Source organism: Asterias rubens, chromosome 2 (assembly GCF_902459465.1).
Source record: "Asterias rubens chromosome 2, eAstRub1.3, whole genome shotgun sequence".
NCBI lineage: Eukaryota > Metazoa > Echinodermata > Asteroidea > Forcipulatida > Asteriidae > Asterias > Asterias rubens.
The window spans coordinates 12,902,948-12,913,480 of record NC_047063.1 but is presented as its reverse complement, the minus strand read 5'-3'; the positions used below and the strand labels follow the sequence as shown (position 1 = coordinate 12,913,480).

Below are 10,533 nucleotides of genomic sequence, written 5' to 3'. Positions count from 1 at the left end.
GTAACCTTTTTTTTCTTTATTACTCCTCGGAAAATTACTAAAAAATCACAAACGACTCTCTATTTATGTCACCTGATAACCATTATTTTTTTTTATTTTTTTTATTTATGAAAAATTACCAAACAAATTACGTCTTTTGTTAGCCCGTCTTCACTAGGCCTATGCAGCGACACACATACAGTGTACACCGTACGGTCGTGTGAAGCATTTATTATTCTTTTTGACTACATGGTAAAAGCCGGAGGTAACCTTTTTTTTCTTTATTACTCCTCGGAAAATTGCTAAAAAATCACAAACGACTCTCTATTTATGTCACCTGATAACCATTATTTTTTTTTATTTTTGTTATTTATGAAAAATGACCAAACAAATTACGTCTTTTGATAGCCCGTCTTCACTAGGCCTATGCAGCGACACACATACAGTGTACACCGTACGGTCGTGTGAAGCATTTATTATTCTTTTTGACTAGATGGTAAAAGCCTGAGGTAACCTTTTTTTTCTTTATTACTCCTCGGAAAATTACCAAAAAATCACAAACGACTCTCTATTTATGTTCTTGATAACCATTATTTTTTTACATCTGTATTATTTATGAAAAAGGACCAAACAAATTACGTCTTTTGATAGCCCGTCTTCACTAGGCCTATGCAGCGACACACATACATAGTACACCGTACGGTCGTGTGAAGCATTTATTATTCTTTTTGACTACATGGTAAAAGCCGGAGGTAACCTTTTTTTTCTTCATTACTCCTCGGAAAATTACCAAAAAATCACAAACGACTCTCTATTTATGTCACCTGAAAACCATTATTTTTTTACATTTTTATTATTTATGAAAAAAAGGACTAAAAATACGTCTTTTGATAGCCCGTCTTCACTAGGCCTATGCAGCGTACGCACGTACAGTGTACACCATACGGTCGTGTGAAGCATTTATTATTCTTTTAGACGAGATGGTAAAAGCCGGAGGTAACCTTTTTTTTCTTTATTACTCCTCGGAAAATTACAAAAAAATCACAAACGACTCTCTATGTATGTCACCTTATAACCATTATTTTTTTACATTTTTATTATTTATGAAAAAGGACTAAAAAAATTACGTCTTTTGATAGCCCGTCTTCACTAGGCCTATGCAGCGACACACATACAGTGTACACCGTACGGTCGTGTGAAGCTGTAAGGCATCTTGAAAACATAGATAGATTTCTATCATATCAAACCCTGTTTAAAAATAATCTTCCCGGGTTGTGGATATGAATCACATCCACAACTCGTGAAGACTATTATGATCGACTAAAACGGGGAACTTACGGTTGTTACGTTGGACCTGGCTGGGGTGCGTCTCTTCACTGTATGCAGCAACACTGGCACATGACACTACTAGTACTACACTGTTGTCCAAAATGAGCAATTGAGAATGAACCCAATCTTTTTGATGCAAAGTACAATTCGCTTTTTGCAGGACAACTAGAGCTGCATGCCTTGGCGCTGCTACAAAGAAATACCGTGGCAAAACCCTAATCACCGAGAGTCGTCCTCCTACCTAGTTCTGAAATGTTGTCTGGCTGGGTGCACTGCTGATTCAACTTTCGAAATTCCAACCTATTCCCCAATGTGTGTCGAACGTTAACAAGGTTGACCGCTCTCTATGGGTGAAAATAAAGTAAACCATGAGGACGAGGTTGTCGCGATCCGCTCGCTCCATCGCCGAGCTGAAGCTAGCCGCGTTTCTGGCCCAATTTTCTACCACCAGCTGGCCGCGTATGAGATTAGGGAAACTAGAACACATGCAGTTTAAGGCGGTGGAGTTTTTGCCTCCCATCCTTTCTAATACGAACGATTATTTTTAATCCTATCTCGAGTAAGGACGAGTGCGTCCTACGTATTTTGTTAGGAAAAGTTTGTTGAAATTGACGGCAAGTCAATTAAAACACAAGGTGACAGCAGCCTTACAAGGTATCTTTCAATGGGTGCATTCGTTTAGCTTCCCTGGGTCATCCCCGGTCTGCCCCGGTTTGTTCGAATAGCTTTTGACGTCATTCCAGGGGCTCACCCAGGTGAGTCCCAGTGCCCGGCCCTGCTTGTGGAGTACTGGTCCCAGGTAAACGGCCAATACGAGAGCGGTGAGTGGTCGTTCTTGTCGCACTTGTCAGGGGCTCACCCGAGTGAGCACCGCGGGGTAGACCCAGGATGCTAAACGAACGCAGCACCCTGTATTGTTTTGCGTAGCTCAGGGCAAGAGTGCATTATGAGAATAATGCCGGCCTATTAATTAGACCTTGGAATTTTTCCAAACCTTGGCTTGGGCTTTTAGGCTCTGTTTGATGCTGGAACATCCTGATTAAAGAAGCACCCCCATTCTCACATGACGAACTGGAGCAAGTTGATACAAAATGTTACAATTTTGACTAAGAGTGAATGGATAGCAACTCCACTATTAAAGGCAAAGTATACACTATGTATCATTTTGCAGGCTGCCATAGTGCTGCATCCACAACCACAGTGGATGATATTAGTCAGATGGTAGGAGGGTTGACTGTATACTGTGTATGCATTCACCACATAATATCATACTGCAGGCTGGCACAGTACCTTTTACTCAAAACCACAGTGTATGATATTAAATGGTCAGACAGTAGGAGGGTTGACTATGTACTGGTTATCCATTCACCATACCACATAATATATTGCAAGCTGGCATAATAGTGGATCTATCACTTAAAGCCATGGATGATTTTGAACGGTCAGACAGTAGGAGGGTTGCATGCAATTGTGGTGAATGCATACACAGGTATGTATTCACCACATGATACCAAATTGTAGGCTGACGTAGTTCATTTATCACTTAAAACCATTGTTAATATTAAACGGTTAGACAGTAGGAGGGTTGACTGTGTACTTGACACTGATTTTTGATGCTATGCCTCTTAGGCTTGACACTAATGAGTGTATTTGACACCAACCAATGTTCTTTTTATTTTTAAGGGAGTTACAGAGGCTAGACAGCATAACAAAGTCTCCAATCTACGCACAATTCTCAGAGAGTCTTAATGGACTGTCAACTATATGTGCTTACAGGTAGGCTAGCTATTCGCCTTCTATTAAGCTTTGAAAGAGAGCGCAGTTGCAAAAGTTACGTAAACCTGGATGGTAATACCTGTTTTCTTTTGCTGAGTAAGATTTTTCTAAGCTTAGCATATTTCTTTTTACCTTCCCAAGTGTTGTGTTAGACATATAAAAGAACCCTATCAAAAAGAGAAGGAGTTCGCCCAAGTGTTCCTGGCTGTGGCTGCTGTAGGCCCCATAGCACCTTGTAAACCCTTATAAGGTGCTACATAATTGGGTCTTAGAAATCATCACTACAATAACCTATCTTTCTGAAAGTTTGTATATACTCAGCGCCTTGAGTACCTTGTTTGGTAGATACATGTGCTATATAAGACTTTGATATTATTTTTATTATTAAAGCTTTCTTTGTCATGGACTCATCAATAAATGTTTATGGAATTGAATTGAATTGAATTGAATTGATGTTCGGATGGTTGATCAGAGTGCGGGTTCAAACCTTTGTCGTAAAACTTGGGTCCTTGAGCAAGGGAAACCATAGTTGCTTCTTTTCACCCAGGTGTATAGTATATATATTTGAATCTGTGAGGCTGAGACAGTATTTCCACCCAGCTATAAAACCCTATAATTTCATCCGTCGTCTTGACTGTTGTAATTATTGTATTTCTTTCCAGGCGTCTAACAGTCTGAATTGGTTCATCCATCAATCCTGTGTTCTTGAGATGAGAATGAATGCTATAGAGAGAATCAAATACTACAGCAACATTGTGACTGAACACTATAAAGGTAATACACATAGGGGTTGCTTCTCCATGCCCAGGAGTAAATGGCCACCCTACCTCCATGGGCCACCTGCGAGTGATTGTTTATTTCATTGATTTATAGGCAAACTGTCTCCCCGTTTGGGGATGCTGCATACTCCTAAGGAGCTGAGATGGGTTAAGGAATTTTAAAAAAGTGATAATAATAGTGATATAATTATGGGCGATGGTGATATTATTATTAAGAATACCACCTTGGGTTCACTAAAATATTTAAACTTCCTCTATACATCTTCACTCATCAGCCACAGCATAGCTGCAATTAGCTCCTGTTCCTTGTACCTATACTGACTCGCTCAGTAAAAACAGCCGTCTCCAACAATCTCCCCCATCATCATCTGCGTTTCTCTGACAGTGAACACATTCAAAATAAGAGTGAAAACTCACCTTTTTATCTCATGATTGGTTTTTTAATTTTTTTTTATACCTTGTTTTTTCTATAAGGCTTAGAGACACAATGTATATATGAAGCGCTATGTTTGAAGCGCTATATAAATGTTGTTCTTATTATTATAATAGGAAATGTAGTGTCTTTGACTTTGTATATCTCTCAAATACGCTCTCGGTTGTCAATATTTGTATGTTCAGCTTATTACTCTGTTTCTACTTTCCAGGTACATCACCAGATTTAGAATGGCCACAGAGTGGTGCAGTTATTGTGGTGGATGTATCAGTACGCTACGCTAAGACTCTGGATCCAGTCCTAAGTAATACCTACCTGAATGTTAAACCTGGGCAAATGGAATGCACGTTTTCTCCATGGTGGTCAGTAGACCTCTTGCATAAGGCATCACATGGTAAAACCTGGTTTATACTTTCAGAGTAGGCGAATGCAGAGTGAATTTACATGACGTAATTCTATACGCACTGTTTTCTTATTGTGGCACAGGGAAATTCGCTTCGCTTTAGCAATTTGCTTGAAGTATGAACCTTACTTCATGCAGTGCCCTCATCCCCCCTCCCACTTATTGGTCGTCACGCCCCCCTGATTACCTCATCACTAAGAGGGTGTCACACACCCACTCATTGATCGCTTCATAGATGAGACCGATAGATTATGACGTTAGAACCTATACACTTCTCCCTTTACCTCACACATGCTCAAGAGACAAAAAGAAGAAGTCATCAATAGAAGATCAAGATTAAAGGACCACGTTGCCTTGGATCGGTCGAGTTGGTATTTGAAAAGCGTTTGCAAACGTTTGTTATGAAATGCATAAAAATGGTGAGCTCGAAGAAAACTTTAAAAATTTTTGTTTTAAAATAAAATTAGTTTGTATAAGAAACACGTTCCTGTCAGTGAGTTATTGCAATCACTACCCCAAAAGCCATGGCACCCAATACCCCTGGGTGATAGATGGCCTGAAAATGAACAGTCTTGTAAAAGCCTACATGAAGGTCAGCCTTTGTACACGAAAAATTGTCTACTTTTTTGCTGTGACACCGAGAACTGTCACATATTGCTGAAGGCCAAATATCACGTCAGGGCCTAAGAGCTGCTTAAGCAGGAAATATAGCTGAAGAATGTTCACTACGCTAATAATATTACTCCTGGGCATGGAGAAGCAACCCCTATGTGTATTACCTTTATAGTGTTCAGTCACAATGTTGCTACTTAGCATAAAGGAGCAGGATACCAGTCATATAATGTACATTCAAGTGGCATCATATTTTGGTTGGTAACCTTATTCTAGTATGCATAATTAATTTATGATAAGCTTTTTTTGTGCTTAAGCAGCTCTGTGAAATTGTGCCCACTGGTCTGCTCAGTGGGTGTGGCCATGATGACCAAGTGTTATTTGACACTCTGTATTGGTATTTAATTGATTAAACATGTTGTGCAAGTGTGATTGTCAACAGATTAGTCTGCACTATGCAGCACTGATTACCAGGTGTAATAGTATGACTTGTGTCATGGAGTAATTTGTTATACGCTTATAACTGAAAGTAGGTCACATGTGCTGAACTATAATAATAATGAAAACTTATAAAGCGCACAAATCCACAGAAGTGCTCATGGCGCACTTATTTAAGCGTTGAGGTATTTTATTTGTTTCAATGTTTTAAGGCACTGTACAACTTTGGTACATGTAAAGACCCATATTTTTACTTCGTGTGTCCAAACAATTGTATGAAATATCACAACTGTGAAAATTTTGGCTCAACTGGACATCAAAGTTGCAAGGGCTTAATGAAATACCCATGTTGCATGCATTTGTGTGCTTTCAGATGCCTAAAAATGCTTCAGGCCTTAAGTCTTTTTAATTTTGAGTGAGAAATTACTCATAAAAACTACGTTACTTCAGAGGGAACCTTTTCTCACAATGTTGTATTCTACCAACAACTCTCCATTGCTCATTACCAAGTAAGTGTTTTTTGCTAACAACTATTTTGAGTAGTTGCCAAAAGTGTCCAGTGCCTTTAAAGACCTTTTGAAACTAAATGACGGGTCAAGGAAATTTGGTCAAATCCACTGGTGTTGCTTTGTGCGGGTGATCACAAAAACGTTTATCTATGGCTGATGACAGGGTCAAGTGTGTAATAATTTAGCGTGTTCCATCATTACATACATGTACATGTAGGAAGTGTCAATGAATCCATTTTGTGTTGATGAGAAATGGACATCTGGCCCAAGTGTTAATGTTATTGATTGAAGTCATTGAGAACCACTTGAGTATGTTCAATCAATCCTCAATGAGTAAATGGTGCACCAAACTATACCAGGGGACAACCACAACTTTTGTGATTTTTGTTATTTTATTCTGGGGGGTCTTGCAAAATAGGATTGATGATTACCTGAGGTTTGATCAAATTTGAAAAAGTTTTTTCGGGCTTTAAAGGTCAGGTTCTATTTAGCATCATGGTTAATAGAAAGATGCAGTTAAAAAAGGCCGTATACGGCCATTTGTGTGGTTTCCAAAAAAAATATTACTCCAAAATGTTTAAAGGCAGGGGACGCTATTGGTAACTACTCAAAATAATTTTTAGCATAAAACCTTACTTGGTAACGAGTAATGTGGAGCTGTTGATAGTAAAAACAGTGTGAGAAACGGCTCCCTCTGAAGTAACGTAGTTTTCGAGAAAGAAGTAAATTTCTACAAATTTGATTTACAAGACCTCGGATTTAGAATTTGAGGTCTCGAAATCACGCATCTGAAAACACACAACTTCGTGTGACAAGGGTATTTTTTTCTTTCATTATTATCTCGCAATTTCCGACGACCGATTGAGCTCAAATTTTCACAGTTTTGTTATTTTATGCATGTTGAGATACAGCAAGTGAGAAAACTGGTCTTTGACAATTACCAATAGTGCCCATGTGTCTTTAACTTCTTAAAATACACGATAACTGATTGAAGTAGATCAATGGGCAACAGATAATATGCGTACAGTGTACAAAACTGGGCTAGTAATAGAAAAACAAAGTAATCTGAGCTGTGAATACAAAGCGTTTATTTCCATTGAGCTAATAATATTTAACACAAGAAGGTATAAAGCACAGTCAAGAAAATATACCAGGAAAAAGACTTTATTGGACACCAGTAAACAGTGTTCATGATGGTCATGATGTACCTGCTAATTTCTCCCTGTAAAAAAGTTGTAGCCTTTTTAGAGAAAACTCCACTAGATCAAAGTGTACATAGGATGCAATGGTTGGTGAGCGTGCAACATTGTTTTTTAACAGTTATGAAACTAGTACAGGCCCTCCCAGACCAAACAAGCTAATTCCTGGAACTCTGACAATTGGCAGATAACTGACCAGTACAAAGATCAAGAGGCTGAAATCGTTTGACGGTAGGCAGGTCTACCCCCCCCCCCCCCCAGTCTTTGGATCTCCTTCAACATTTTTACTACAGTTTTGGTAATTGTAAAAGATATTTATAATGCATAAAGTGCTTTTAAAACTTTCTTGACAACTGTATAGCATTGAGTGTTTTGCCAATGCATTTCTACAACAAGCAGGTGCATGTACAAGTAATGTAGACTTAACCAGTGCAATTGGAATGTAAATCTATAAAAAATATATATAGAGTATGATTAATATAAAGATTCTTATTCTGGTTTTAAGTGCGTGCACAAGGAGTTTGGCAAAAGCCTCTATGTGTAAGGCACATTAAAGTGTTTAAAAAGATTATTGTAAGACTAACTCTTTGATTATTCTTATATTAGAGTGACCATTTACCTTTATCATGCAACCAGCATGGTCAAGTTCCCTGTATACCATAGCATTTAAGACTACGATTTTGTGATAAATTAAATACATGAAACCCAACTTTTTTCCCCCCATTTGAGCCTCACTATGGTGAAGCCGTATCCGAATTGGTCAGCTATGGCTACAAATGTTGCTAAGGGCATTGCTACTAAGGAACTTCCTATAACTTCAATGCATGATGACGCAGTGGTCAAGCCGCAGTGATCAAGCCGCAGTGATCAAGCCAAAGCCATAGCTGCAGCAGCCAATTGGAACACGGTCTAACTCTGATTTGAATGTGAGAACCAACATGGCAACACCATCTTTTCAGATAGAAACTCACTCTTAATGATTGAAACTAGGAACATAATCATCTGCAGTTTGTTTGAATGATCTTCCCATCAAGGGGACTTGGCAAACTCCCACAAAGGATAATAAACACCAAGCTGGCAACAGCCAATCTCTCTCATACAAACATTGGTTTAACGTCTATGATTGTAAATACACAAATCAAGAAATTATGATTCAGTAACTAGACAACAGTTTAATTATAGTCAATGTGAAATCAGCGGTTAGCTGGGGATTCGAACCCACAACCTCTTGTGATTGCAAATCCTGCAGTCTAACCACTTGACCACATGGTGACTAGTGTCTCTAGTTGCAATCAATTAGGGTGAGTTTCAATCTACAACATTTAGACAGCAACATAATATATACTGGTATTACAAATGTGAAATGTTATCTAACAATATTAAGTAATCCCAAAATAACAACAAACAAAATCAAGTAGTAAAAAGTTACAATCATTCGTTTTATATTAATTATTTCCTCGAAGAAACAAAACCTTCAATCATTTTCCTGGAATTTTGTTTACTCTACTTGCCTTAAAAATTAAACGAACAAACAAAAATAAATAAATATGATACACTTCTCCTTACGCATTTCTTGTAATGAATATCTTATGTCGACATAATATTTGTCCCACTTCCTAGACAACTACAATTGTCCATTGAACAAAAATTATTCACTTTTAATTGACGTGTGTCCCAATAAAAATAAAGACACCATTTCAACAGTGCCCTTTCCCAGACCATGTGGGTGGTTCAGCTATTCATATATATTTTTGTTGTCAAGATACAAGGTCCATTCAACCTGCCCAAGCAAACAAGAACTTTGAAACATAAAAACCCCAGATAAAGGATTCTTCTATTTACATAAAGACTTGAGGTCCTGGCTGTTCAACAGAATTTCACCACTCATAAGTCAGAATCCATGACAAAGGAGTACAAAAAAATGTATCCAAACGATTTATGACGCAACTGTAATGCATGGGTGTGTTGCCCTAGTTTTTGCATGTACATTTCATCTTTTAACTTTGACACAAATTGAGGCAACTTCTTCATAGGGGACCTAAAGTAAATGCCATTTGAATTGTGCTTATCTTTTATAAAGATTTCATTATGTTAAAAAGGGATTGTCTATCAAAGAATATCGGCATGTGTGTGTAATAAAGTGATAACTGATTTAAATACTTCATTCTATACCAATCTAAACCCTTATTGGTTAGAGGTTTCGACTAGTACCAGAATTATTTCATTACTTTTTAAAAATAGTTAAACTAGTCCAATATATACAAATTAGTACTGAATCTGCTTTCAAAAGTTACTGGTACCATGTTAAGGTTTTAATCTTTGAGAAGTTCACTCATTGTTAATTATTTATGAAAAAATGGTTTAAATCGCATACAATGCTTGGTGAATATTTGTGGGTCTTTATAAGTGTTCATTTAAGTGCAGGACGTGACCGACACAAAAATATGAACAAACGGGCCATGGAAAGTGAGTGGAAAGAAGGAGCATTTCAAAAGTTTGTTTTCCACACACATCTTGAAAATATCAAGAACTTTTGAGATAAGAAGTCTCTTTTCGGACCTTTCTGTATCTAGAGGGCAATATTCTGTATCCATATCTACAGAATGACCTTATTTTTATCCATATCTACGGAATGACATTCTGTATCCATATCTACGGAATGACATTCTGTGTCCATATCAGAATGACATAAGTGGGTTTGCCTGATCTGCTTCGTATCTACACACATCTTGAAAATATCAAGAACTTTTGAGATAAGAGGTCTCTTTTCGGACCTTTCTGTATCTAGAGAGCAATATTCTGTATCCATATCTACAGAATGACCTTATTTTTATCCATATCTACGGAATGACATTCTGTATCCATATCTACGGAATGACATTCTATGTCCATATCAGAATGACATAAATGGGTTTGCCTGATCTGCTCCGTATCTACAGAACATAATTATGCAATGCATCCATATCTACGGAAGGACATTCTGTATAAATATCTACGGAATGACATTCTCAATCCATATCTACAGAATGACTTGAGTGGGTTTGACTGACCTGCTCCGTATCTACAGAACAAATTT

The 10,533-nt window shown here is 37.8% G+C and overlaps 1 long non-coding RNA gene across 3 annotated transcripts; it reads left to right on the top strand.

Annotated features, from left to right (window-relative positions):
- The first annotated feature begins 1,835 nt into the window (after positions 1–1,835).
- Positions 1,836–3,855, top strand: LOC117302905. 3 transcript variants are annotated; one of them, XR_004520471.1, is made up of 3 exons: positions 1,836–1,943; positions 2,992–3,084; positions 3,747–3,855. It is a non-coding gene; the product is annotated as an uncharacterized LOC117302905 (long non-coding RNA). The 3 variants fall into 3 exon arrangements; XR_004520469.1 differs by having other exon boundaries at positions 1,836–1,962; XR_004520470.1 differs by lacking the exon at positions 1,836–1,943 and adding an exon at positions 2,032–2,129.
- The last annotated feature ends 6,678 nt before the right edge of the window (positions 3,856–10,533 follow it).